This window comes from Scyliorhinus torazame, chromosome 18, assembly GCF_047496885.1.
Source record: "Scyliorhinus torazame isolate Kashiwa2021f chromosome 18, sScyTor2.1, whole genome shotgun sequence".
NCBI classification, from domain to species: domain Eukaryota; kingdom Metazoa; phylum Chordata; class Chondrichthyes; order Carcharhiniformes; family Scyliorhinidae; genus Scyliorhinus; species Scyliorhinus torazame.
The window spans coordinates 22,032,504-22,056,520 of record NC_092724.1 but is presented as its reverse complement, the minus strand read 5'-3'; the positions used below and the strand labels follow the sequence as shown (position 1 = coordinate 22,056,520).

General features: G+C 44.3%; 1 protein-coding gene across 4 annotated transcripts in view; it reads right to left on the bottom strand.

Moving 5' to 3' along the window:
- LOC140395029 (small conductance calcium-activated potassium channel protein 2-like) overlaps positions 1-24,017 on the bottom strand; it is a 246,192-nt gene that overhangs the window by 134,282 nt on the left and 87,893 nt on the right. The window contains exon 1 of one of the 4 annotated variants that reach the window (XM_072482355.1): positions 18,206-18,254. The exons of the other annotated variants lie outside the window; for them this stretch is intronic. The gene's annotated coding sequence lies outside the window, so the exon portion shown is untranslated. Of the gene's footprint in view, positions 1-18,205; positions 18,255-24,017 lie in introns of those variants that run through there. 4 annotated transcript variants of the gene reach the window in all.

Here is a 24,017-nt window from a genome sequence, read left to right as displayed (position 1 = left end):
CAGAACATTAATCTCAGACACACGTTCTAGAGTAGATAGAAAACTAATCTCAGACATATACGAGATGAGACAGAACACTAATATCAGATCACATTAGAAGAAGCAGAACACTAATATCAGACCTGCCCAAGAGGAGAGAGAGCATTAATGTCAGACCCACACTAAGGATAGAACACTAATCTCAGAATCTCACTAGCACAGATAGGACATTAATCTATGATACATATGAGAACAGAACATTAATCTCAGACACACAATGGAGCAGACAGAGCACTAATCTCAGAAACACAATAGCCAATAGAAACACAACAATCTCAGGCACACGCAAGAGAAGACAGAACATTAATATCAAAAACGTACCAGAGCAGATAGAAAACTAATCTCACACGCATGCTAGAGCAGATAGAATACTAATCTAAGACACATTGGAGATGAGATAGAACACTAATCTCAGACCCACATTAGAGAAGACAGAGTACATGTCTCAGACACATAAAAGAACAGACAGAACACTAATCTCAGACACATATGAGAGCAGGCAGAAAACCCATCACAGAAACACACAAGAGCAAACAGAACACTAATGTCAGACCCACGCTCGAGCAGACAGAACATTAATCTCAGACACACTAGAGCAGACAGAACATTCATCTCAGACAAACATTAGGGAAGAAAGAATACGAATCTGAGACACACTAGAGAAGACAGAACACTAATCTCAGACACACTGAAGTAGACAGAACACTAATCTCAGACACTCTGGAGCAGTTGAACGCTAATCTCAGAAAAACGGTAGAGCAGGCAAAACATTAATCTCAGACACATGCTAGAGTAGATAGAACACTAATCTCAGACATATACGAGATGAGACAGAACACTAATATCAGATCACACTAGAAGAAACAGAACACTAATATCAGATCCACACAAGAGGAGGGAGAGCATTAATGTCAGACCCTCACTAGATTCAGAACATGAATCTCAGAAACACACTAGAGAAGGTGGAACACTAATCTCAGCCACACACAAGAGCTAACAGGACACTAATCTTAGACCCACACAAGAGGAGAGAGAACACAAATGTCAGACCCACACTAAGGACAGAACACTAATCTCAGAAACTCACGAGCACAGATAGGACACTAATCTCAGACACACAAGAGGAGGCAGAACATTAATTTCTGACACATTAGAGCAGACACAACATTAATCTCAGAAGCACAATAGAGAACACAGAACACAAATCTAAGGCACAGTAGAGCACACAGAACACTTATTTCAGATCCACACTATAACATGGGATGCACTGTAGCACAGTGGTTAGCACTGTTGCTTCACAGCACCAGGGTCCCAGGTTCGATTCCCGGCTTGGGACACTGCCTTTGCGGAGTCTGTACGTTCTCCCTGTGTCTGAGTGGGTTTCCTCCGGGTGCTCTGGTTTCCTTCCACAAGTCCCGAAAGATGTGCTTGTTAGGTGAATTGAACATTCTGAATTCTCCCTCTGTGTACCCGAACAGGTGCCGGAATGTGGCGACTCGGGGCTTTTCACAGTAATTTCATTGCAGTGTTAATGTAAGCCTACTTGTGACAATAAAGATTACTATTACTATTAGAAGACAGAACATCAATCCCAGAAACACACTAAATCAGACAGAACACTAATCTCAGAAACACACTCGAACAGATAGAAAACTAGTCTCAGGCAATGTTAGAGCAGATAGAATACTAATCTAAGAAACATAGGTCATGAGACAGAATACTAATCTCAGACACACTAGAGAAGACAAAACACTAATCCTGGAAACACACCAAAGCAGACAGAACACTAATCTCAGACAGATATGGGAGCAGGCAGAAAACTAATCTCAGACACACACGAGAGCAGACAGAACACTAATCTCAGAAACACTAGAGAAGACAGAAAACATATCTCAGAGACACTAGAGCAGACACAGCATTACTCTCCCAAACATACCAGAGCTAACAGTATATTAATCTCAGAAACACACGAGAGCAGGCAGAACACTAATCTCAGAAACACGCTAGAGTGGGTAGAACACTAATCTCAGATACATATGAGATGAGACAGAACACTAATCTCAGATCACACAAGAACAAAGAGACCACGATTACACTGGAACAAACAGAACTCTAATCTATGGCACAAACAAGAACAGACAGAACATTAATCTCAGAAACACACTATAACAGATAGAATACTAATCTCAGGCACACAAGAGGGTGCAGAACATTAACTTCTGACACATTAGAGCAGACAAAACACTAATCTCAGACACACGAAAGCAGGCAGTATACTAATCTCAGACACACTAGAGTTGACAGAACACTAATCTCAAAAACATACTAGAGCAGAGAGAACACTAGTGTCAGAAACACACTAAAGCAGATAGAACACTAATCCCAGACACATTAGAGTAGATAGAACTCTAATCTGTGACACATACGAGAACAGACAGAAGACTAATCTCAGACACACACTAGAGGAGTCCAAACACTAATCCAGACCCTGAGTGGAGCTGACAGAAACTAAATGGAGATACACTAGAGCAGACATAGCACTAATGTCAGACGCGCAGTAGAGCAGACATAACACTAATGGCTGAAACACATTAGAGCAGAAAGAATATTAATCTCAGACACACACCGGAGCAAATAGAACACTAATCTCAGACGCAAGAGGGCAGACAGAACACTAATCTCAGACACAATGGAATAGACAGGACACTAATCCCAGACTCACAGTGCAGTTGACAGAAGCTAAACCGAGACACACTAGAGCAGACATAACACTAATGATAGACAAACAATAGAGAGGACATATCACTAATGTCAGACGCACAGTAGAGAAAACATATCACTAATCTCAGATATACTAGAAGAGACAGAACACTCATCTCATGGACAGAGCACACAGAACGCTAATCTCAGAAACACACTACAGCAGAAAGAATATTACTCTCAGACTCACACTAAAGCAGATAGAACACTTATCTCAGGCACAACACTAATCTCAGACATATTAGACATGACAGAACACTAATCTCAGAAACACACTGGAGCTGAAAGAATGTTAAACTCAGACACACTAGAATCACAGAACTTGCAGAACATTAATCACAGACACACTAGTGTTGACAGAACACTAATCTCAGAAACACAATAGAGAACACAGAACAATAAACTAAGGCACACGAGAGATATGCTGAAGCAGACAGTACACTAATCTCAGATATACTGAAGCAGACAGAACACTAATCTCAGATATACATAACACTAATCTCATACACACTGGACCTGACAGAACCCTAATCACTGACACACTAGGGCAGACAGAACACTAATCTCAGACACACCAGAGCTGCCAGAACTCTAATCTCAGAGACATCAGAGCAGGCAGAACATTAAAATCAGATACACCAGAGCAGGCAGAACACTAATCTCAGAAACATCAGAGCAGGCAGAACACTAATCTCAGAAACACACCAGAGCAGACAAACTAGAGCAGACAGAACACTAATCTCAGACACACCAGAGCAGGCAGAACACTGATCTCAGAAACACACCAGAGCAGACATACTAGAGCAGACAGAACACTAATCTCAGACACACTAGAGAAGACAGAACACTAATCTCAGAAACACACCAGAGCAGACAGAACACTAATCACAGACACACCACAGCAGACAGAACACTAATCTCCGACACACCAGAGCAGACAGAATATTAACCTCAGATACATTGGAGAAGACAGAACATAAACGCACACATACCAGAGCAGACAGAACACTAATCTCAGAAACACAATGGAGAACATAAAATACTAATCTCAGACACACTAGAGCAGACAGAACACTAATCTCAGATATACTGAAGCCGTCAGTACTCTGTCTTCCTGTTATTCCTTCCAAAATGAATCACCTCACACTTTTCTGCATTAAACTCCATTTGCCACCTCTCAGCCCAGCGCTGCAGCTTATCTATGTCCCTCTGTAACTTGTAACATCCGTCCGCACTGTCCACAACTCCACCAACTTTAGTGTCATCTGCAAATTTACTCACCCATCCTTCTACGCCCTCCTCCAGGTCATTTATAAAAATGACAAACAGCAGTGCCCCCAAAACAGATCCTTGTGGTACACCACTAGTAACTGGACTCCAGTCTGAACATTTCCCATCAACCACCACCCTCTGTCTTCTTCCAGCTAGCCAATTTCTGATCCAAACTGCTAAATCACCCTCAATCCCATGCCTCTGTATTTTCTGCAGTAGCCTACCGTGGGGAACCTTATCAAACGCTTTACTAAAATCCATATACACCACATCAACTGCTTTACCCTCATCCACCTGTTTGGTCACCTATTCAAAGAACTCAATAAGGTTTGTGAGGCACGACCTACCCTTCACAAAACCGTGTTGACTATCTCTAATCAAATTATTCCTTTCCAGATGATTATACATCCTATCTCTTATAAACCTTTCCAAGATTTTGCCAAGAACAGAAGTAAGGCTCGCTGGTCTATAGTTACCGGGGTTGTCTCTACTCCCCTTCTTGAACACTAATCGAAGACACATAGGAGAGCAGACAGAACACTAAAAAGATTCAAAGGAACAGACAGAACATTAATGTCAGACACACATTAGAGCTGAGAGAACCACGGACACACTAGAGCAGGCAGGATACTAATCTCAGACACACCCTAGAGCAGAAAGAACACTTATCTCAGGCACATTAGAGCAGGCAGAACACTAATCTCAGAAACATACTATAGCAGATAGAACACTAATCTAAGACACATTAGAGCAGATGGAACTTTAATCTATGACACATACGAGAACAGACAGAAGACCAATCTCAGACACACTAGAGCAGACAGGACAGTGGAGCTGTCAGACAGTAAACTGAGACACACGAGGCATAACACCAATGCCAGACACATAGTAGAGAAGACATAATACTATTCTCATACACACTAGAAGAGACAGAACATTCATCTCATGAACAGAGCAGACGGAACACTAATCTCAGAAACACACTAGAGCAGACAGAACACTAATCTCAGACACATTAAAGTAGATTGAACTCTAATCTATGACACATATGAGAACAGACAGGAGATTAAGCTCAGACACACGCTAGAGAAGTCCAAACACTAATCTCAGACACAATGAAACAGACAGAACACTTATCCCAGACTCACAGTGGAGCTGACAGAAATTAAACTGAGAAAAACAAGAGCAGACATAACACTAATGTCTGACGCACAGTAGAAAATCCGTAACACTAATCTCAGACACACTAGAAGAGATAAGGCACTAATCGCAAAAACACACGAGAGCAGACAGAACACTAATATCAGAAACACACTAGAGCAGAAAGAATATTAATCTCAGAAATACACTAAAGACAGAACAGTAATCTCAGAAACAGACTGGAGCAGACAGAATATTAACACCAGAAGCACAACAAAGCAGCCAGAACACTATTCTCAGAAACACACTAGAGCAGACAAAACACTAATCTCAGACATGCTGGAGTAGATAGAACATTCATCTAAAACACATGCAACATGAGACAGAACCCAATCTCAGACTGACTATAATAGACAGGACACTAATGTCAGACACACAGTGGAGAAGACAGAACATTAATCTGAGACACACTAGAGCAGACAAAACACTAATCTCAGACATGCTAGAGCAGACAGAAAACTAATCTCAGACACATACTGGACCAGACAGTACACTAATCTCAGAAACACACTAGAGCAGGCAGGACACTAATGTTAGACCCATTGTACAGAAGAGAGAGCACTAACCGCATCACACTAGAGAAGACAGAACACTAATCTCAGACATACAGAGCAGACAGAACACTAATCTCACTAACATGCTAGAGCAGACATAATGGAACAGAGATGACACTAATCCCAGATCCCAAGTTGAGCTGACAAAACACTAATCTGAGACAGACATTGAAGACAGAAAACGTTTCAGACACACTACAGGACAGAACACTAATCTGAGACACAATGGAACAGAAAAACACTAATCTCAAACCCACACTTGGCTTGACAGAACACAAATCTCAGACACATGATAGAGAAGATAGAACACTAGTCTCAGACACACACTAGAGTAGGCAGAACAATCATCTCAGAAACACATTAGAGCAGTCAGAACACTAAACTGATACACACTAGAGCAGAGAGAGCATTAATCTCAGAAATACACTAGAGCAGATTGAACACTAATCTCAGAAAAACACTGGAACAAACAGAACACGAATCTCAGATCCACACGAAAGCAGACAGAACACTAATCTCAGACCTACATTGGAGAAGACAAAACACTAATCTCAGACACAGTAGAGTAAACAGAACACTAATGCCAGACCCACAGTGGAGAAGGCAGAACACTAATCTCAGACCTACAGTGGAGAAGGCAGAACACTAATCTCAGACCCATGCTAGAGCAGACAGATCACTAATCTCAGACACACACTAGAGCAATCAGAACACTAATCTGGTACACACTAGAACAGATTGAACGTGAATCTCAGAAAAACACTGGAAAAAAAGCACTAATCTCAGGTTTATACGAAAGCAGGCAGAACACTTATCTTAGAAACACACTCTAGCAGATAGAACACTAATCTACGGAACATAGAGACCAGACAGAACACTAATCTCTCACACAATAGGCCAGATAGAACACTAATCTCAGACATACACTAGAGCAGCCCATACACTCATCTCAGACACAATGGAACAATCAGGACACTAATCTCAGCCACACTAGAGTAGTCTGAACACTAATCTCAGTCACACACTACAGCAGACAGAACACTAATCTCAGACCCACAATTGACATACGAGAAGAATCAGGACACAAATTCAGAAACACACTACAGCAGAGAAAACACTAATCTCAAACCCACACCATAGCAGACTGAAAACTAATCTCAGACACAATGGAACAAACAAGACACTAATCTCAGGCACACACTAGAGCTGACAAAACACTAAACTCAGAAACACACTTGGGCAGTCAGAACACTAATCTGAGACACACACGAGAAAGACAGAACACTAATGTCACACCCACAGTAAAAAAGACAGGACACTAATCAGCTCTTGTCAGCTGACACACTGGAGCAGACAGAAGACTAATTTCAGACCCACACTAGAGCAGACTGAACACTGGTCTCAGACAAAATACTGCATACAAACCAATCTCAAAAATATTACAGCAGACATAACACTTCTCTCAGAAACAGTAGACCAGGCAGAAGCCTGATCTCAGACACGCACAAGAGCAGACAGAATGCTAATCTAAGACACTCTACAGAATTTTGAACACTAATCTCTAGAGCAGGCAGAATAGTAATCTCAGACGCACACGAGAGCAGGCATGAACACTAATCTCAGACGTACTAGAGCAGACAGAACACTAATCTCACATGCACGAGAGCAGACAGAACATTAATCTTAGATGCACACTAGAGAAGACAGAATACTAATCTCAGACATACTTGGGGCAGACAGAACACAAATCTCAGACACGCACTTGATCAAAAATAACCCTAATCTATGGTACATAAAAGTGCAGACAGAACATTAATCTCAGAAACACACTAGAGCAGGCAGAGCCCTAACCTCAGAAACAGGCTGGAGCAGGCAGAACACTATTCTTAGACACACATTAAAGCAGCTAGAACACTGATCTGAGACACACTAGAATGGTCTGAACACTAGAGAAAACAGTACAGTAACCTTAGAAACACACTAGAGCTGACAGAACACAAATCTCAACACACTACAGCAAACAGAACACTGAACTCAGATCCATGCCAGAGCAGGCAGAGCAATAAGAGCCCTGATCTCAGACACACACAAGAGCTGAGTGTCTGAGATTAGTGTTATGTCTTGTCTACTGTGTGTGGGACATTAATGAGATTAATCTCAGACATACTAGAATAGACAGAACACAAATGTCAGACCCACGATAGAGAAGACAGAACATTAGGGGCAGCACGGTAGCACAAGTGGATAGCACACTGGCTTCACAGTGCCAGGGTCCCAGGTTCGATTCCCTGCTGGGTCACAGTCTGTGAGGAGTCTGCACGTTCTCACCGTGTCTGCGTGGGTTTCCTCCGGGTGCTCCGGTTTCCTCCCACAGTCCAAAGACGTGCAGGTTAGGTGGATTGGCCATGATAAATTGCCCTTACTGACCAAAAAGGTTAGGAGGGGTTATTGGGTTATGGTGATAGGGTGGAAGTGCGTGCTTAAGTGGGTTGGTGCAGACTCGATGGGCCGAATGGCCACCTTCTGCACTGTATGTTCTATGTTCATTGATCTGAAACACACCAGAGCAGACAGAACACTAATCTCAGAAACACGGTCGAGCAGACAGTATATTAATATCAGAAACACCAGAGCAGATAGAACACTAATCTCAGATATACTGAATTAGACAGAACACTAATCTCAGACACACTAGAGAAGACATCACATTAACCTCAGGCACACCAGAGCAGACAGAACACATCCATCTCAGAATTTAGTCTCATTAATGTCAGACACACAGTAGTGAAGACATAACATTAATCTCAGGCACACTACAGTAAATTGAACACTAATCTGAGACATATACTAGAGCAGAGAGAACACTAATCTCAGACACACATTAGAGAATACAGAACACTAATCTACACTAGAGAAGCGAGAACACTAATCTCAGACACATATTAGAGAATACAGAACACTAATCTACACTGGAGAAGAGAGAACACTAATCTCAGACACATATTAGAGAATACAGAACACTAATCTACACTAGAGAAGAGAGAACACTAATCTCAGAAACACACTATAGCAGACAGAAAATGAATCTCTGAAACACGCGGGCAGCATGCTGTGCACTGAGCACTGCTGCCTCACGGCGCCGAGGACCCAGGTTCGATCCCAGGTCTGGGTCACTGGCCATGTGGAGTTTGCACATTCTCCCCGTGTCTACATTGGTCTCATCCCTACAACCCAAAGATGTGCAGAGTAGGTGGATTGGCCTTGCTAAATTGCCCCTTAATTGGAAAAAAGATAATTGGGTACTCTAAATGTATTTTTTTAAATTTCAGAAACAGACTAGAGCAGACAGAACGTTAACCTCAGGCACACTAGCGCAGACAGAACAGAAACCTCAGAAATTGGTTTTTTAAAAACATCTCAGAAACATACTAGAGCAGACAGAACACTAATCCCAGATGCACACTAGAGCAGACAGAACACTAATCTCAGATGCACACTAGAGCAGACAAATCATGAACCTCAGACACACTAGAGCAGATAGAACACTAATCTCAGAAACACACTAGAGCAGATAGAACACTAATCTCAGAAACACACTAGAGCAGAAGAACATTCATCTCAGAAACACACTAGAGCAGACAGAACACTAATGTCAGAAACACACTAGAGCAGACAGAACACTAATCTCAGAAACACACTAGAGCAGAAGAACATTCATCTCAGAAACACACTAGAGCAGACAGAACACTAATGTCAGATGCATACTAGAGCAGACAGAACCTTAATGTTAGCTGCACTAGAGCAGAGAGAACACTAATCTCAAATGCACTAGAGCAGACAGAACACTCATGTCAGGTGCACTATACCAGACAGAACACTCATCTCAGATGCACTAGAGCAGACAGAACACTCATCTCAGGTGTACTAGAACAGACAAAAAACAATCTCAGACACACCAGTGCTGATGGAACACTAACCTCAGAAACATACTAAAGAAAGAACACTAATCTCAGAAATATTCTAGAGCAAACAGAACACTAATCTCAGAAACACTCTAGAGCAAACAGAACACTCATCTCAGAAACACACTAGAGCAGAAGAACATTCATCTCAGAAACACACTAGAGCAGACAGAACACTAATCTCAGATGCACAGAGCAGACAGAACACTAATGTCAGATGCATACTAGAGCAGACAGAACACTAATCTCAGCTGCACTAGAGTAGAGAGAACACTAATCTCAAATGCACTAGAGCAGACAGAACACTCATGTCAGATGCACTAGAGCAGACAGAACACTCATGTCAGATGCACTAGAGCAGACAGAACAATCATCTCAGGTGTACTAGAACAGACAAAAAACAATCTCAGACACACCAGTGGTGATGGAACACTAACCTCAGAAACATACTAGAGAAGACAGAACACTAATCTCAGAAATATTCTAGAGCAAACAGAACACTAATCTCAGAAACACTCTAGAGCAAACAGAACACTAATCTCAGACACAGACAAGACGAGACAGGACATTAATCTCTGTCACACTGGAGCAGACAGAACACTAATCTAAAACCACACTAGAGCAGACAGAACACTAATCTCACACACACTAGAGCAGGCAGAACACTAATCTCCAAAACACACTAGAGAAGACAGTACATTAACTGCAGGCACACCAGAGCAGACCAACACTGGACCTAACAGAACTCTAATCTCAGAAACACACTAGAGGTGACAGAACACTGATCTTAGACCCACACTAGAGAAGACAGAACACTAATCTCAGAAACACACTACAGAAGATAGAACATTAATTTCAGACACACGAGAGCAGACTCAACATTTATCCCCAAAACACACTAGAGCAAACAGAACATTAATCGCAGACCCACACTGCAGCAGCCAGAATATTGATCTCAGACCCACACGAGAGAACACGGAACACTAATCGCAGACACACTGGAGCAGACAGAACACTAATTTCAGACCCACGCTAGAAAAAACAGAAAACTATTCTCAGGCACACTAGACCTGACAGAACACTAATCTCAGAACCACAAAAGAGCAGTCAGAACACTAATCTGAGGCCCACTCTAGAGAAGACAGAGACCCAATCTGAGGGCCACACTAGAGAAGACAGAGCAGTCATCTCAAACCCACACTGGAGAAGACAGAACACAAGTCTCAGACACACTAGAAAAGACGACACATACTAGAGAAGATGGAGTACTAGCCTCAGGCACACTAGAAAAGATAGAACATTAATCTCAGACAAACAACGGAGCAGACAGAACAATTTTCTCAGAAAAACACAAGAGCAGACAGAACAATAATCTCAGGCCCACACTAGAGAAGACAGAACACTTATCTGAGACACACTAGTGCAGAGAGAATACTAATCTCAGAAATACACAATTGCAGACAGAACATTCTACTCAGAAATTCACTAGAGCAGACAGATCACTCATCTCAGATGCACTAGAGCATACAGAACACTAATCTCAGGCACATACTCGAGCAGATAGAACACTAATCTCACATGCACGAGAGCAACCAGAACACTTTTCTCAGATACACACTATAGCAGACAGGACACTAACTCAGACAGACTCGAGCAGACAGAACACTAATCTCACATGCACCAGAGCAACCAGAATACTTTTCTCAGATGCACACTATAGCAGACAGAACACTAATCTCAGACAGACTCGAGCAGACAGAACACTAATCTCACATGCACCAGAGCAACCAGAATACTTTTCTCAGATGCACACTATAGCAGACAGGACACTAACTCAGACAGACTCGAGCAGACAGAACACTAATCTCACATGCACTAGAGCAACCAGAACACTTTTCTCAGATGCACACTATAGCAGACAGGACACTAACTCAGACAGACTCGAGCAGACAGAACACTAATCTCACATGCACTAGAGCAACCAGAACACTTTTCTCAGATGCACACTATAGCAGACAGAACACTAATCTCAGACACACTCGGGCAGACAGAACACTAATCTCACATGCACTATAGCAGACAGAACACTAATCTCAGACACACTAGAGCAGACAGAACACTAACCTCAGACACACAGTTGAGCACAGTGTTGGAGGGCAGAATGGAGAGTTTCAAGCACTTTGGGATAAGAAGAAAAATGAGAAAGACACAGAGACAGCAACGAGAAGATAGAGACCGAGAAATTAACAGTCCTGATAAACAGTTACAGAAAACATACTGAGATCAGACTAAATATTACAGTTTCTAATGCTTGTGGTCTGACACAATTCGCTGAACACATTTTCTGTTATCTGTACCTCTCTTATTTGCATAATGTATTCAATTGCAGGAACTGATATGCTAATATTCTCCCAGAGTCTCTGCAGCAGATTCAACATTTGAAAAAATAAATTGTTCAGTAATTTGCCTTGGACCCCGTGCGGAATTCTCGTTGACATGCGCTGACTAGTTTGTTCAACAGATTTATAAATCAGCCTATCAGTGATGGGGATGCAGTGTGCGGTCAAATCTCAGGAAAGCCATCGAGAGCTAGAAGTTTAAACTCGGGTTCATTGAACATCCCAAGGACGTTTCTCTCAAATCAATCTCAATAAACCAGCTGAGTGTCTGTGTGGGGGAGCGGAGGAGGAACATGTTCTCCAGAGGAAACGCAAAGCAACATCCCCGGCGAAATAGAACCATCGGAATTTGCCAATGGCTTCAGATTCCGAATGGGCAAAGTCCCTCATTTGTACCAAGTTCCCCCCCACCCCCGGGTTCTGGGAGGTTGGCTGGGGTTAGGGGTCAGCTGTAAAAGGATGGGGTTAAGGGTCAGATCACCGGATTCCTAGATATTTCATCACATGGCCTGCCTCCCACCCTCCAAAGCACCCCCCACCACAGTCACCCAACATGCCACTCCTTGTGGAGGTCTACTTTCATCTGGGCCGGTTGGAAAACTGCCAGACATCAGCATGTTAGTCAAACAGCTTTAACGTCCGTTCGTACTGTCTTGGTGACTAAGAAGCAAAATTATGCAAAGAAAATGAAAAGGAAAATGGATTCAATGCCCTCCGATGACATTTCTCCCAGCGGATGGCCGCAATCGTCAATTCGGAAACTGATCTCAGTGCACAAGTGGGCCTGACAGGGCTGATACTGGCAGGCTCTTTCCCCCTGACTGGAGAACCCAGCACGAGGGCTCACTGTCTGATAAGGCGACTGTCAATCATTGAAATTCTCTTCCCCAGGGAGCAACACAGGCTCCACCAATGAAAATGTCCAAGATAGCAGTCAATGGGTTTTTGCTACTGAGGGAGTGTCGGGTCTGGTCAGGAAAGTGCAGTCAAGGTGGTAGTCAGCCTAATCTTACCGAACAGCAGGCAGGTTTGAGGGGTTTAACACCTGTTCGTTTTGCCCAATTTATTTTGGAGTGTCTCTCTCTGTCACTCCATGGCATTGTGTGGTATCCATGCAAAGACAGGACCTCCTTACTTCTTGGTCAAGGAGACGTCATTTGGAATAATTACTGAAATCTTTCGCCTCAACTGCTCACAAATATTCCAAGCATCGTGGGGTCCCTGGCAAAGCTCTATGTCTGAGGCCACTCAACCCTTCCAAGGCTGTCCTGCTGTTCAATGTGATCGTGGCCGGTCTGCATCCCAACTCCATCTAGCTGCCTCGTCTCCGTATCCCTTAATAGCCCTTGTCTAAAATGATTGATTGCTTTTTTTCAGTGTGTGAGAATTCCAACACACTCCCCACTCTTTGTGTAATAAATGTTTCCAAACTTGGCTCCTTCATGGCCAGTCTCTGAGTTTAAGCTCACGTCCCCATGACCTGTGCTCGCCCTTCTCCATCTTTGCCCCCCCCACCCCCCCCCCCCCCCCCCCGCCCTCACCTGGAAAAAAAGATTGTCTACCCTCTCGATTTCTTTGAAAGGCTGAAAGAAAATCGCAGCCAAACCAGCCTTGAATCTCCTTCATCGCCGTGAAACACGAGCCTGGTTTATGTAGTCACTCCCGGTCATCTAAAACTGTGTCGATTCCACAAAGTTAAAGTGTCAATTTGAAAGAGTGCTGTCAGGGAGGGTAGGGGAGCAGGGAGGTGAGGGGGTGCGAGAGATGGAATCCTGGATTAGGTGCAAACCAGGAGTGAAATAGCATACAAAAAGGAGAATACAGCAGATGCTGGAAATTTGAAATAAAAACAGAAAATACTGGAAACACTCAGCAGGTCAGGCAGCACCTGTGGAGAGAGAAACCGAGTTAATGCTTCAGGTCGGTGACCTTCCATCAGAACTGGAAAATGTTTACAGGTACAAGAGCCCCTTCAATCCTACCTCTTTGACCAAGCTTGTGGTCACCTGTCCTAATGTACCTCCATAGGTGGCTCAGTGTCAAATGTTGTTGGATAATCACTCCCATGAAATGTTCTAGGACATTACTACATTAAAGGCGCTATATAAATGCAAACGGTGGATGGCGTTTCTCCCTCATTTGCCCCGTTCGCCCACTGTGGCTAGCCTTTGGTTCCAATTGCTACACAGGTTCACATGTCCCTGACAGGACTTTGTCAGGGTTGTCATTCAGTCTGTTCACTGGCAGCAGTCAAAACTCAAGAGACTGATGTTATTAATGGAGGGATTTATCTTCCAGTTACTGCTGTGTCCTCGTGGGGAAGGCACGCCCCAGAAGAAATTTTATTATAGACACACTGTACAAGTATTGGCCTTCGCATGACACTGGGTCAGGTCTGCCAACAGAATTGAAAAGAAACAAAAACAGAAAATGCCGAGCACTCAGCAGGTCTGGCAGAATCTGTGGAGAGAACACAAAAAAAACCAGAGTTAACATTTCAGGTCGATAACCCTTCAACAGAACTGGAAAAAGTTAGAGATGGAACAGATTTTAAGCAATGTAAGGACCCTCCTGCTGTTTAAACTCGGTTTTCCCTTTTCTTTCTGTTTTGATTCATGGAGATTTAATGGACCTGTCACTTTAAGGAAACCATGGCCTGTGCTTTTAATTCAAACAAGCTGATCCCAGAAGGCTGTACTATTTTAGACTGACCTCAATGATGACTCGGATTGATGGACTTGGCTGGTGGTCAATTAACTAGTTCGAAATGCTGTGCTTTGCCCGGTCGCTGCTGGTGATTGGTTCCGATCTCGCTGACGTGTTTCTCAGCGTCATAAGGCTGGAGTTTGTTTCCCGTTTGGTTCTGAAGCCTGGACGGAGGAGCTCGAACCCCTCTCTCAAAGAACTGATGAATTCTCTAGAAATTCAGTGCAAGAGCTCGCTCTCTCACTTCAAAGAAGGCTGGTGTGAAATAGAAACCAGAGTCTGATAATTCTCTCTGGGGGAACTGGCAGAGAAAGCAGAGCCCAGCAACTGATAACGCGCTCTCTCTGAAAAGAGGCTGATGTGCAAGGAGAGACCAGAGTCTGGTACCCTCTCTAAGAACAAGCTGTTGTGGGGCCCGAGGCCTCTCCTGAGATACCTGTGAGTAAGACACTGCCGAGCTGCAAAGATGATCATCACATGCTGTAATCCAGAGATTTTAAACCACACTCACATGGTGAAGTGAGTGTACTGGAGAACTCATCAGCTGAAGGAAGGACTTTTATTGCTTCACCCGAAACATTATTTTTTCCACTCTTTTCCTTCCCCTCTGTGTTTGTCAGTCTTCTATGTGTGTGGAGCGGGGCAGCTCATGGAGAGTCAGGTGGTAGAGGACCTTTAACCAGCTGTTTCACTGCATATTTCATATTTGTCCCAGTTGTAAGAAAACACTATTGCGTTTAAACTTACAAACCTGGTGACTGTAATTATTGAGCAGTCGTTTGTGTATTTCCATAAGAATTATTGGTTAATTCACTTGTGCTGTGAATCCGGGGCCTGTGGGGCTTGAATTGACCGTGCACAAGCCCAGGTATAACATAAATTGGGGACTCGGGTCTGGAAGTTTTGGAATGGTAGATGGCGAGTTTGGGTTACAGTGTAAATTACAAAAGACACCACGTTTGTAGTAATATAACAGAATGGCTCTGGAAGCTGCTAAGTGTTTTCTTCAGGTGGACGACTTAACTTTGGCTTACTTAAAGCAGCTTCGGAAAGACAAGCTCGTTGATCAGGTAGGTGAATTAAAAATAGAGGTACCGGCTAGAGCTAGGAAGGCAGAAGCAGTTGAAACGATAGCTCAACATTTAAATTTGAAAGAAATGCAGGGAACACAGCCTGGGTCAGAGCAACAATCAGTAGAATTGGCTAAAATCCAGTTACAAAAGAAGCAACTGGAAATGCTACAAAAACAGAAAGAAATGGCAGTGAGAGAACCTGCCCAGATCCTATTGGCTGGGGATTATTGGTTAACCCATGTTACTTGGGGAATATGAGCTCCTCCAATGAGAGGGGGGGGGGGGGGGCAATCATTCGCAGTGCAGCTGTATAAATAGAGATGGCCAGTGTGGTACAGGCTCGAGAGGGAGCCAGTAGTGAACTGCTGGTACTTTGGACATACGGTTGTAAATAAAGTTACTTTCTGTTTGACTCGACAAACTCGTGCTGGATTCTTTGTAGCCCTCACAATAGGCAGGAACAATTTAATTTTTAAAAAGATGGAACTGGGGAGAGAAGGAAAAACAGAGAGGGAGGAAAAAGAAAATGAAATGGAGATGGAAATGAGGAAGTTGGAACTAGAGAGAGCGAGGAAACAGAAAAACCCCAGAGAGGGTTCCAGCTTAAGAAACTACAAGTGTGCGGGAAGCTGCCAGAAAGTAGAGGGGAGCTTAATCCTAGAACGGAACCCAGTGGCGATATGTTTAAATTTATACAGGCCATCCCAAAATTCGATGAGAAGGAGGTAGGAACCTTTCTTTTTTAGGGCTTTTGAGAAAATAGCAACCCGAATGGAGTGGCCAAGAGAAATGTGGGCATTACCCATGCAAAGTTAACTGACGGGGCAGGCACAGGAAGTTTATGCTTCCCTGTTGGTAGGGTGGCACAGTGGTTAGCATTGCCGCCACGTGTCTGCGTGGGTTTCCTCCAGGTGCTCCGGTTTCCTCCCACAGTCCAAAGGTGTGCAGGTTAGATGGATTGGCCATGCTAAATCACCCCTTAGTGTCCAAAAGGTTAGGTTGGGTTACGTGGATAGGGTGGAGGCATGGGCTTAAGTAGGGTGCTCTTTCCAAGGGCCGATGCAGGCTCGATAGGCCGAATGGCCTCCTTCTGCACTTTAAATTCTATCAGTCTATGTCAGATCGGGAGGTCTAAGGATTATGACAGGGTAAAAAGGGCTATTCTGGATGCATATGAATTGGCTCCCGAAGCAGATAGGCAAAAGATTTGGAATTTAAGGAGACAGCCAGGACAGACTTACACAGAATTCAAAAGGGTTAAGCAGAACAATTTTGATAGGTGGGTGCGAGCATTGGGAGTTGAAACTACCTATGAGGCTCCGAGAAAGGTTATTCTCCTGGAGGAGTTTAAGAATTCCCTACCTTTTATACTAAGAACCCATGTTGAAGACCAGAGAGTAAAGACTGCTAGGCAAGCAGCAATTACGGCTGATGGTTCTGAGCTAATCCTTAAGTTTAAACCTTTGTTCCGCCACCCCCATAATTTTGAAAAGGATAGGTGAGAGGAAGGCACGTAGCCAAGGTACAGAATGGATAGCTGGGAATGCTCCGAGATCTCCCCCTCAGGCCCAGAAGGTACTGAGGGTGGAGGTGAGACTTGGAAGCTGAGGTATTACCATTGTAATAAAGTGGGACACTCTTTTGTGAGTGCCACAAAGAGTCCAACACGAGTTTGTGAGTCAAACAAAGGACTTGTGGGAGTTCGTGAGGAGGATTCCAAAAAGGGAACAAAAGTGAAGAATACTTCAGGGCAGACTGTAGCTTTCACTGTACTTAGGAGACCCGAGGTAACACTGTTGTGGGAGCGGGTGTGAGAAATGAGGTAGATGAGAGATATGCTGGGTTTGTGTCTCAGGGGAAAGCCACCCCATTTTCCTCAACTGAGGTAGACCAACCCATAACAATCTTGTGGGACACTCTCGTACTGGAGAAGGATTGGGTTTTCCCTCCAGAGAGCTCACTGAAAGCTGAGGTATTAGTGAATGGGATAGGTGGAAATTGTAACCCAGTTCCATTGTATAAAGAACAATTGGAGTGTGATTTAGTAGTTGTTGGAATGGTTACGGAATTTCCAGTGGAAGGAGTAGACTTACTTTTGGGGAACGATTTAGCGCAAGTGAAGGTTGTAGCTTCACCCAAGGTTACAGAGAGATGTCCGTGAGATGCCAATGGCAGGGAATGAGAGAGTTAGGAAAACTTATTGGGCAGTAAATGACTCAAAGAACGAAATGTTGACAGACCTTGACCACATATCAGAGGCCAATTCCCAGGCCGAAGGTGACTATAACAAAGAGGAGTCCAGGTTGAGTGTGGCGACAGGGATGTAAGTCAGAGAGTTTTGACTTCAATCTTTGTTCCGATTATGATGTAATGATAATTAACTGTTACCAAATAGACCTGTCACTAACTGATCTTGAACAAATACCAAATATTTCTTCCAAAGCTAGTAAAGAAGATAGCAAACTGGAATAAGAAAGTACACTGGAATTACTTTGTGACAGCCTCTTGCAGATGCAAATATTTCCCAGAGTATTGCTGCTTTGAAGAAAAATATATATGATAGCATGGCATCAGTTAGTCAGGACAAGGACAGTAAGGACAATGAAGTGATACCAAGCGAACGGCTGGTTAACCCCCACATCCTTTCGAAGGTCCACAGTGCCTCTTCGGGGTAACAGAAGCAAGCAGCAAAGGAGATGAAATAATCAGTGAACAATTCCCTTTAACAATTAAGAGGAAGGTGAATGGAGAACCATGTGGTAGTTCTACCACTGCATCTGTTAACGACAACCAAAAAGTTCATGATGTCGATAACATGACATCCTCAGATTATGGAAGTAAAGAGGAACAACTGAAATCTGGAAAGTACAAATCGTTTCAGTCCCAATTACCAAATGGGAAAGGGCTGTGATTACAGAAACTCCGATGAGGAGGTAAAAGCTGTCAAACAAAGAATGGTGCAAAGTTGACAACTCGAAGAGGATTGAACCCTCAGCTCCACTTGTTGCTGAAGGTAGCCATGTGAAGTACACGGCGGAATGGAAAGCTGGAGGCGTTGGAGAGTGTTTTTGGTTAAAAATTAACCAAATATTTCCCTCAGCATTGACAATACTGCTTGTAGTTGGACTGTGGAAGATCCTCGAAATTTGGTTAAACATTCATTGGACAATCAGAAAAGACTGACTGCATTATCTGGAGATACTGAAAGATTATAGGTGGAGTTGTAGGGAAACACCAGGGGGTACCCTGTTAATTACTCATGGTGTAGACCTAAGAAACCCTGAACCACTAAAGCCACACCCATCTCGATTAAAACCACAGAGACTGGCTCAGCTAGAGACTGAAATACAATGCATGTTGGACATGTTGCAGAAACAGATGAAACCGCTTTGGTCCTCAGAACACCAAGAAGAGTTTTAGAGATTGACGACCCTGTTGGAGGATGAATCCCGGAAAGTAAGATTGTTCCGCTGGGGTTTATTATTACAACAATTTAAAGTTAAAATTGTACATATTCCCAGGAAGGATAACGTGTTCGGAGTGGATTTTAAAGGCTGGCTAGTTACAGTGTGGAGACTGGGTAGGGAACTTGTATACAGGGGATGATTTAGATGGGTATGTGTTTGTGGTTTATGTCTTGAAGACCTCGTAATGAAACGCCCGGGGAGTTCGTTCCCCATTTTGACCTTTCTTTCCTTTTTGCTATTACCACTTTGATTCATGGATGTTTAATGGACCTGTCACTTTAAGGATGCCATGGCCTATGCCTTTAATTCAAACAAGCAGACCCCAGAGGGCTGTATTGTTTTAGACTGACATCAATGATGACTCGGATTGATGGACTTGGCTGGTGGCCAATGAATTTGCTCGAAATGCTGTGCTTTGCCCAGTCGCTGCAGGTGATTGGTTGCGATCTCGCTGACATGTTTCTCGGTGTCATTAGGCTGGAGTTTGTTTCACGTTTTGTTCTGAAGCCTGGATGGAGGAGCTCGAACCCCTGTCTCAAAGAACTGATGAATTCTCTAGAAATTCAGTGCAAGAGCTCTCTCTCTCACTTCAAAGAAGGTTGGTGTGAAATAGAAACCAGAGTCTGATAATTCTCTCTGGAGGAGCTGGCAGAGGAAGCAGAACCCAGCAACTGATAATGCTCTCTCTCTGAAAAGAGGCTGATGTGCAAGCAGAGACCAGAGTCTGATAACCCTCTCCAAGAACAGGCTGTTGTGATGCCAGAGGCCTCTCCTGAGATACCTGTGAGTAAGACACTGCCGAGCTGCAAAGGAGATCATCACATGCTGGAATCCAGAGATTTTAAACCACACTCACATGGTGAAGTGAGTGCACTGGAGAACTCATCACCTGAAGCAAGGACTTCTATCTCTTCGTCTGAAACCCAATTATTTTTTTTCTACCCTTTTCCTTCCCCTCTGTGTTTGTCTGTCTTGTGTCTGTGTGTGTGTGTGGGGGGGTGTTAGTAGTTGAGAGTCAGGTGGTAAAGGAAATGTAACCAACTGTTTCACTGCATATTTAATATTTGTTCCTGGTGACTGTAATTATTGGGCAATCAAGGGCTAAAGATCCGATGTGCTTTCATAAGAATTATTGGTTGATTTACTTGTGTTGTGACTCCGGGGCCTGTGGGACTGGAATTGACAGCGCACAAGTCCAGGCTGTCGTAACAGCAAGTCTCGATGTGTTTCCACATTCAACATCGAGTTCAACAATTTTAGGCCTTAACCTCGGCCTCATTTTTTTTAATGTTATTTTATTTTTGGACAGCAGTTGGTGCCGGTGATTCTGCCTTTCCCATTTACTATTCTGTTTTTGATTATTTTCTTATCCCATCATTATCTCCTTTTGCCGTACACCATTATCCCCTTTTGTCATTTAATATCGCCTGCCTTTCCGTCTCCCACTCTATCACGACCTTCCCTTTTTCTCATTTCTTCTTTCCCCCATTCTGACTCTGCATTTGCTTAAAACCTGTCACAACCCTATGTTCAGTTCTGATGAAAGGTCATCACCCCAAAACATTACCTCTGCTGAATATTTCCAGTGTTCTGCTTTTATTTCAGATTTCCAGTGTCTGCAGTATTTTGCTCCTGTAAGGGAAGAACCTTGTGCCCTTACCCCCCGCACGTTTGGTGGCAGGGGGCATTAAATCAGGCAGGTGGGTGGTGGGTAGGAATCCCGGCCGAAAACCCGCGTCCACGGCAAATGAATCCATTGGGGAAAGCCCACTGCCCCGCTGCCAGGTCAGGCACCGTATTGACCGGTCAAGTGCCGGAGTGGCCATCCCAAAAAGTGGCGACGTGACCTCGCGCCAGCTCTCAGGCCGGCAGCCAGGACCCCCAGTGCTGCTCCCACTGATGTTCCCTTGACATGTTCATCCTCATTCGCCATCCCCAAATATACAATTAATTTAAGAGCAAACAGCCTCTTCATTATCACATTGCAATGGCACAAGACAGCCAACCAGCCTCACTTTCCTATCTCCCAACCAAGCAGTGTTCAAAGAAAGGAGGAAAAAAACTTCTTAATGACCACCACCATCTCGATGACTTATTTCTGGAAGCAGCGAATCACTGAACCTTACACGATGTTATTACTGACCCTCTGACAGTGCACAATGTTATTGGGCAGTACAACTGAATAGATTAACAGAAATTAATGAAGGGACAAATTAAAAGGGGGCCGCTCCTAGTAAGAGCACAGCCCAAAAATAACAAAAGAGAAACGGCAACTGACAAACATCAAATCAAGGGCAGCATGGTGGCGCAGTGGTTAGCACTACTGCCTCACGGCGTCAAAATGCCAGGTTCGATCCCGGCTCTGGGTCACTGTCCGTGTGGAGTTTGCACATTCTCCCCGTGTTTGCGTGGGTTTCGCCCCCGCAACCCAAAGATGTGCAGGGTAGGTGGGTTGGCCACGCTAAAATTGCCCCTTAATTGGAAATAATTAATTGGGTACTCTTAAAAAAAAAAAAAATTTTTTTTTTTTAAAACATCAAATCAACGTGTGAAAAGAAGGGTCGATAAAACAATCCAACCCCTGCGGTGCCCATCGAGGATCACAGAATCTTACATCACACGATGAGGTCATTCAGCCCATTGTCCCCAGGCTGGCCCTTTGAGTTATGCACTTAGGCCCACTTCCCCTCGTGGCCCTGCAACTGTTCCCCCTTCGATTCCCTTTTGAAAGTTCCTGTTGAACCTGCTTCCCTTTTCACACAGCGCCACCGCCCCCCCCCCCCCCCCCCCCCCTCCCCCCCAAATCAATTAAAAAACAGGTTTCCCCTCCTGTACTGGAAACCCAGGAATTCTCCTTCCTGGTGCAGTGGGTGTTGTGTGGGATTGTTTTATTTGCTCCTCTTCCCTCTCGGTCCATTTCTTGTTAAAGGCTGTTTGCCTGTACCGTCTTACGCTTGGTATGCAAATCTGATGTGTGCTCTCTCCACAGATGCTGCTCGACCTGCTGAGTTCCGGCACCATCTTCTCATTCAGATTTCCCGCTACACGGCGGTATTTTTGCTTTTTGTACAAAATCCCCATCTGTTGTTCTCTTGACTGAGATACAGGATGTCAGGGTCTCTGGTTACAGTACTTAGTGTCAGTCCATTGGTACGGCTGACACCTCATCCAATCATTAACTAACCACCAGGAAATGTGATACCTTCGACAAGTGTTTGGTTCCCACTTCATCCTCGTAGTAATCTCTTCCCCTCGCTCCCTCACCCTCTGCTTCGCCTCACACTCGTCTCCAACTCATCCTTCCTCAGTCATTCTCTCCCTCACACACACCCTCTATTTCCTCGCCTGCCCCCACATTCCCACTCTCCCTCTCTTCCTTTCCATCTTTTTTTCTTGCTGTTGCTCATTTGCGATCTTTCGTCTCTCCCCCACCCCCACCCTCCCACTCTGCCTCAGCCACTTTCGCAAACACCGACACAGTTTCCCAGGAGCGGGACTGAAACAGAAGCCATCAAACATCAAAATATTGAAACCGGTTCTCCCGTCATTATGGTGCTGCCGTTTGTAGAGTTGCAAGTTCTTTGTTTTAAGAGCAGACTGAGCCATCTTCCGAGAAGCCTTAAAATAATCCAAGTGACAATAGTCTTTCTGGAGCTGAATGAATGGGTGACACTGCCTGAAATATTCTCTACCCTATTGAGTGCGCCATGGAGATCATGTGTTACAGCTGGAGTCTTCCAACTGTGACACTTGAAATATTACTTGGCAGAGAGGGACAAACTGCAGTTTCTCAGTTCAGACACTTGCATGCCTCTAACAATTATTTCCAGGTGGCTCATGCAAATTGCGTTACTTTAAAACATCTCCACATCATCGTTACTTTAAAAGGCAACGACTTGTTATGTGGACAAGAGTGGACTCCATTTTCGCGCACAGCAAGATTCCACAAACAGCAAAGGAATGTGGTGGTGGAGCCGGTGGAGGTCAGGGGTCATGGCGATCCCAGGTCATTTGGAGGTTGATCAACAAGGCCCACTCCCAGGTCCACCCGCCTTCACATTCTGGGATCAGTTTGCAGGACCATGGGGCATTGGAATGGGTTTCTCAACTGTGCAGTGCTTGCATCTCAGAATCAGAAGGTCATGAGTTCCAGTCCCACTCCAGAGACTTGCAATGCAGTACTGAGAGAGTGCTGCACTGTCAGAGGGTCAGTACTGAGAGAGTGCCGGACTGTCAGAGGGTCAGTACTGAGGGAGTGCTGCACTGTCAGAGGGTCAGTACTGAGGGAGTGCTGCACTGTCAGAGGGTCAGTACTGAGGGAGCGCCGGTCTGTCAGAGGGTCAGTACTGCGAGAGTGTCGGACTGTCAGAGGGTCAGTACTGAGGGAGTGCTTCACTGTCAGAGGTAAGTACTGAGGGAGCGCTGCACTGTCAGAGGGTCAGTACTGAGGGAGTGCTGCACTATCAGAGGTTCAGTACTGAGGGAGCGTTGCACTGTCAGAGGGTCAGTACTGAGGGAGTGCTTCACTGTCAGAGGTAAGTACTGAGGGAGCGCTGACTGTCAGAGGGTCAGGACTGAGGGAGCG